The sequence below is a fragment of the Dryobates pubescens genome, chromosome 4, assembly GCF_014839835.1.
Source record: "Dryobates pubescens isolate bDryPub1 chromosome 4, bDryPub1.pri, whole genome shotgun sequence".
NCBI lineage: Eukaryota > Metazoa > Chordata > Aves > Piciformes > Picidae > Dryobates > Dryobates pubescens.
This window is the reverse complement of record NC_071615.1, coordinates 41,781,140-41,788,192: the sequence shown is the minus strand read 5'-3', so window position 1 is coordinate 41,788,192 and position 7,053 is coordinate 41,781,140.

Here is a 7,053-nt window from a genome sequence, read left to right as displayed (position 1 = left end):
TAAGTCTGTCCTAAGACATGGTGCAGGTTGTAATACCCACACTACATCCTATTGACTGTTTGAGGGTGCGGGCACCTTCATGGTGGTTTACACTGACACATTCTGCTTTGCAATTGGGGCATGCTAAGAACATGCACATGGTCAATTATTGTGATTCAGCTGATGGACTGCCTGTGCCATGGGAACTCAGTTGCTTTCAATCTAGTGCCTCTATGCATACCAGGTTTTATATACAGCTTTGCAGTGGGCAGCCTGTTCCATAAAAATGCTTATAATGGTTAATTGATGCCAACGACATAATCCAGGCTGATGCATATATAAAAGGCAAGGTGTTTATATAGTCTGTAGACAGGCTACAGGGGCAGTAATGTTAGACTGCTCAATGATTTAGTTACTGCAAAAGATCTTTTGTTAACACCACTGCAAATGTGTAGAGATGCTCATAGGGAGCTTACATAAAGGTATATGCCAAAGAAAAGATAAATAAGAGTAAATAAAATGTAACACACTTTCAAGGTCCACATGTTGGGTGAGTACTTCTGTATAGTACCAGTGTGTTCATTGCACACTTTTCTCAGAATCTCCAGCCTCAAGAGGAAAGGTAAGGTGACATTGTAGTATGACATGCTTTTCTAAATGCTTGTCAGTGAGAGGGTTGGATTGCAACTCTTCTCCCTGTTGAGACTCTCTTAACATGAATCAGTTTCTGTCTGGGCTGTTTAAAAGATGCATAAAAAGTGTCACATTCATGTTGGTGATTTATTTGTAAAGCTTCAAGTGACAGAAACAACCTGTGAAGAATTTCCAGCAGAAAAGTGTATGTGAAGAGGTTAGAAAATTATTTCCTGTATTGACCAAAGCCTTCTGAAGGGCTGAGTGTAAAAACTGCAGCAGTCACCCTGCATCGAGTCCCATGCTGGTGTTTTACTGCTGCACCAATACTAGAGCCAGCAGGCACAGAAGATTGTGATCTGGGTTTTTGAAAGCCAGGATGTCAATCTCAAGCTTTTAGACTGCAAAAACACTATCAATGAAAGACAGTGATTGTTCTTTATGCCACCTGGGAGTAGAGAGAGAACACATGCTCAATCATTCAGAAAGCCAAGCCAGCCCCACATTGTTCTGCTCCTGATTTTGCCAGTGAGATGTGAAACCGAAACGGTCGTGTTGTCCTGTACACAGAGGAAAAGCAAGCAGTCTGCTTGTGATGAACTTGAGGGCCTGCTCTGCTCCTGAGAGAAAGCTATCCAGTCTGTTGTTTCTTCTCTTGAGCCTCATGCTGGGGCAAACCAGAAGAATGACAAGGGCAGGGATGAGGAAGGACCGCCACTGCCAGCTGGGAGTCTCAACAGCTTTTGAACACCTCCTGGCCCCCTGCCTATGCCAGCACAAGACAGTGTTGCTCTGCTATTAGAAGAGGGCAGCATTGCATTCTGCAAAGCAGCCTGCAGAGTTGCCCCAGAGTTGTACAGTATGCTGGAAAATGGCTACTAAGAAGAACACAGAACAAGTTTTTTGACTGACGAAGTAGCCACTGAAGTGAGTGGATGGTGAACGTTAGGCAAATCTCTTGTGATGCTAAGTTTTGCCGTGGGACAATAGACAAGAAATGAAGCATAGGTGGAGGTCGTTTATTTTCATCCAGCACTCCTGGTTGTGTGTTTACACCTCTTCAGAAATGAAAGAGAAACTCCACTAAAAGCAAACGAAACAGCAGCTTGAACTCTTTGCCCTGAAGGACAGGTTGGCAGAGAAATGGGGAAGAGAGTTCTGATGATTCCAATGCTTCCAGGAAACCAGCAATACTCAGGAAAACAGAGAAGGCAGGGGATTGCATGCCAGAGACAAAAGCACTGTTGTAACAGCTGAGATCTGTTTCTACAGGCCTCATTGAGCAGGGCATAAGTGCATACTTAAGCCTACCCTAAGCCAGCAAGGTGCAAAAGTGTGGGCTGAAGTTCCAGCTGTGCTGGTGATTGTGTGTTGCAGTAGCACGATTCTCGCTACATCCACAAACAGATTTGCTCTGTTTCAGCGCTTCTCTGCTATATTAAAAGTAATTATATGAAGGTGACAAAGCTGAACTGAAACATGGCTTTAGGTTATCTTAAACTAAAGAAGGCAAAGATAGATATTTACACTGGCTGATTCTAACTATCTATTTAGGTGCTTTGAGCCATGTGCTTTCCCCTTTGGGCGTGCAGGGAAGTTTTGCTTGTGAGCTCTGAATCATGTTTTAATTAGATGACTAAAATGCTTGTTATAAATATCTTTCTAAACCCTGAAGTTTTAACTGTGAGCATAATTAAGTGTTGGAATCAATTTCAAAAGTAATTTCAGTTTGTCATCACCTGCAGTCTTTCAGCCGAGCATGGATGTTCTGTGCCCACCCCTGCTTGTGTGGGGTACTTACACTGCAGTGCTACTGCATGTTCTGGCAACATGCTGAGCAAATTGAGCCAGGTCTGTGTTGTGCTTTACTGTGTGTTCCTCCTGAGGGAAGAACAGCGTGCAACAGGATGGTTTCTTGCGGTGGCAAAGTTTGGCATGCTTGTGATAGCCTGCGTTTCTGGGGAGATGCCTGGCAGTATTTACAGTAATTGTAGTTTCCTGCCAACACCTACTGCATGCTATAGTCAGAAAATGGGTGGTCAAAGCATGACTTACTGAAAACATGTCATAGTCCACCAGGTTTCCTAGCCAGACAGAAATGACTGTTAGATGGTGCTTACTCAAGGTCCTGATTTCAGAAAAGTGATAAAATTGACTGTCCAGGTAACTACTTAGAACTTAAGTCCTGGCTTTCCAACTGCTGTGTCTAGTGATTGCTTGGAGATGTTGAAGAAGACCTGTGTGACAGTTTGTGATAAAGCTACAGTTCTCCCTCACTGCTTTTTGAGTGCCCAGCTGCAGAAAGAGCTTGGGTGAATTCAGATTGTTACCCTGAACCTTGCCTTTTGTCTCATGAAAGACAACTGAGCCTCTAAGGCAGCATAAAATGATGCAGGCAGTTGCAGGAGTTGTGAGAAAGGATTTTTACTGCCTAACCACTGACTAATGGAAGATTTGCATCTACTAAAATGTTTTCATATCCTCACCCTGGCTCTGAGTATAGACATAAAACTTCAGTTATACAAGGCTACACTTCATCTTTGGTTACTTAATTTGTGAGCTTGCTCAGGAACAGAGGGTGGAAAGGCTGACCATAATCAAGAGCAGGCTGTTACCTAAGCACATGGATCACTTTGAATACAACAGTTTCTTTTCCTCATCATTTGACAAAAACAGCTGCCATGGAACCCACAGGAGGAGGCTCTCTTCTTCAAAGACACAATCAGCCATGCAAAGTTCTTGGCTCATGCCCTCTCCTCAGCATGCAAAAAGTTTTTGTTGGTAATGGGCACTGGGAACCTTGAGGGACTACCGGGTATGGCAGCGTCCTGCTATGGTCCCTTGTATTTCTGGTGCTAGTTTGATCACAAGATCTGTCTGCTCAGAAATGATTAAATCATCTGTGAGTCACAGGAAGGCTTGGGGTGAGATTTGGCAGTTGGTGGAGGCAGGTGGGCAGGAAGGTTTTGTGGAAGTGTGGGACAGCCTCAGCTTTTATTTTCTACTGCTTGGTCTCTGACAGAGGAATACATGCAGTACCAGAAAGCTAGGGAGGTATATGTAGATGGTGGGAAGACAGAGCTGTATGATTGCTGGTGCACTAGTTGGTAATACCTCACAATCCCCTCACAGTTTCTTCTGGAGAAGAAGAAATTTGCCTTTTAGCAAACCTGGGTGGCTAGTGAAGTTTTAGTGGCCAAGGCAGGGGTTCTGGACTTATGGTTGGTATCCTAATTGTGATGTTTTCAATAGCTGGGCTGGTGAGCAGCATTTGACCAGGTAATTGACTAGCTGTGACAGTCCTGAAGAAAAAGGGGAAAATGTAGTTTTTTCTCTAGCTGCCACCAGTTATTGAAACTGGGTGAAACGTCTGAATTGTTTCACTACCTTCAAAATATCAGTGGCTTCTTTTATGCATGCTGGAGTCTGTGGCAGTGTGCAAATGTGTGATTTTATTTCCCCCTGCCTTTGCTGCTCCTCTCCTGTCATGCCTACCAGCTGGAAAAAATGCAGTGAGCCTGAATGGTGTCCTCAGGCAAAGCACTCTTTGTTCATCCGTAGCAACACAGCCTCCAGAGAACAGGTTAAACAACAAATGGTCTGTTTGTATATGGCTTCCCTTAAAGTTGGTGTTTTCCCTGTAACTGAGGTAGGACAAAGGCTTATATTATAGAATCATAGTATTGTCAGGGTTGGAAGGGACCTCAAGGATCATCTAGTTCCAACCTTCCTGCCATGGGCAGGAATGCCTCAGGTTGCCTGGAGCCCCATACATCCTGGCCTTAAAAACCTCCAGGGACAGGGCTTCTACCACCTTCCTGGGCAACCTGTTCCAGTGTCTCACCACCCTCATGGTGAAGAATGTCTTCCTAACATCCAATCTAAATCTACCCACTTCTAGTTTAGCTCTATTAACCCTAGTCCTATCACTACTTGACATCCAAAAAAGGTTCCTCACCAGCTTTCTCATAGGCTCCCTTAAGATCCTGGAAGGCCACAAGAAGGTCTCTTTGGAGCCTTCTCTTCTCCAGACTTAGCAGTTGGATCAGTCATGTCTTGTGGATCCTACCAAATATTTTCACAGGCATGTATATACTTTTCTTGTGATGTAACAAAAGATAAACCTTGTTTATCTTGTAGTAGAGCACGCAATTGATATCCAGGACAATGAATGTGTGGGTATGTATGATATATGTTTACCTGAGATGTTTGTTGACTTTGGATGAAGTTACTCAAACACTTTTAAACATTATTTATTTATTTTTTAAAATCAAGCCAACAACTGATAAACTGATAAACTGCCAATCGCAGCTACTGTGCAACGTGCATGAAATCAATACCATTCTTGCTAGATATAATGAACCATACTTGTGCATGGCTTTGTATTGTGGAGCACTCAGTGACAGGAAATCAGTGGCAGGGGATTTTGGACCTTGCAAAATTAAAATCCTCCTTCTGAACCCCAGCAATGCAGGTGGGTTATGCTCATGACAAAAATCAGTGCAGCTTTTGGTAAGCACTGAGTGACCATGGAGCAGGACTATAAAGGCGCACTTTTAAATTTCCTTGTCTATGTGTTCGGTTTGCATTGCCAAGGATAACATAAATGTTCCCTTCTGGCTCTGTTACATCACAAACCCCATTTTACAGAAGCGTGAATGAAAACCCAGTGCAGCTGCCTAGGTTAGAGCTGCTGGTGAGAGGCCTTGAGCACAAGCCCTATGAGGAGAGGCTGAAGGAGCTGGGGTTGTTTAGCCTGGAGAAGAGGAGGCTCAGGGGTGACCTCATTGCTCTCTACAGCTTCCTGAAAGGTGGTTGTAGCCAGGAAGGGGTTGGTCTCTTCTCCCAGGCAACCAGCACCAGAACAAGGGGACACAGTCTCAAGCTGCACCAGGGGAGGTTTAGACTTGAGGTGAGGAGAAAGTTCTTCACTGAGCGAGTCATTCGTCATTGGAATGTGCTGCCCAGGGAGGTGGTGGAGTCACCATCCCTGGAGGTGTTCAAGAGGAGATTGGACGTGGCACTTGGTGCCGTGGTCTAGTCATGAGGTCTGTGGAGACAGGTTGGACTCGATGATCCTCGAGGTCTCTTCCAACCTTAGTTATACTGTGATACTGTGCTTGCCTTAATTCACTTTATAGACAGAGATGCAATATCATTTGCAAGACATGCTTCATGCACAACATAGTGCCTGAAACCAAACCTACAAATCACCACCTTCCAGTACCTGAAGGGAGCCTACAAGAAGGCTGGAGAGGGACTGTTTACAAAGGCCTGCAGTGACAGGATGAGGGGCAATGGCTTGGAATTAGAGAAGAGTAGTTTTAGATTAGGTGTTAGGAAAAAGTTCTTTACGATGAGGACGGTTGAGCACCGAACAGGCTGCCCAGAGGGGTAAATAGAATAGAATAAACCAGTTGGAAGAGACCTTCAAGATCATCGTGTCCAACCTATCATTCAACACCACCTGGTTGAGGCCCCATCCCTGGAGACATTCAAGGTGAGGCTCGACAGGGCTCTGGGCCACCTTGTCTAGTTGGGGATGTCCCTGCTCACTGCAGGGGAGTTGGACTAGATGACCTTTAGAGGTCCTTTCTAACCTGGGTGATTCTATTATTCTAAGAAATTTCTGTCTCAGTTCATTGACAGGAAAGGGGGTCTGGTTGGTCAGTTAACAGGTAAGAGACACTGTAGATAAACAAAAGGTGAAGATTCAATATGAAGAATTAGTTCTGCTCCATTTTTCTCCAATCTGAAATACATTTATCTGGTCTTTACAAAATCTGATGTCCTTCAAAGTTCTCAAACAGAATTAAGAAATTCTCAGACATTCTCCAAGTTGGCTGAGCTTTGTCAGTGGAGCTCACAGGAAAAATGGTCTGATTCCACATGATCCATTTAGTTTTAATAGTTTCCCACTCAGGCAGCATTCTTGCTTGCCTGAATAGAATTTTTCATGAATTACTTAATCAGCAATCAGTATTAACTGACTGGCAGTGTCAGAGGAGGCTGATAGGAAGATGTTCTTGGTTTGTAGGACAAGCTAATACAAGCTTGGAGAGACTCACTATAGATTTCATGATATTTTTACCAGCCTTCTCCAACCACTTGCATTCCTCTTTCCTAGATGCCTTTTATTAGCTTGTTGAAAAACTGTGGGAAGAGAGACACTTCAGCCTTTGAAAGACTCGCAACAGGTATTTACTGTCTCCTTTTCTACCAAGTCAGAAGAACCAAACAATACTAGAAATTGAGTCACTGCAAGCTAGTGAGAGTAGCTTACTACTCCATTAGTTTATTATTACCAGAACGCTGCCTAGGTCTTAATTAAACAGCAAGTCAGCCTCCCTGAGAAAAATGCAGTTTGGCAAGAATTGGGCAGCAGAAACTCAGATATATAATTAAATATATTTTTTGGGGGGGGGTTTCCTTCTTTAATGT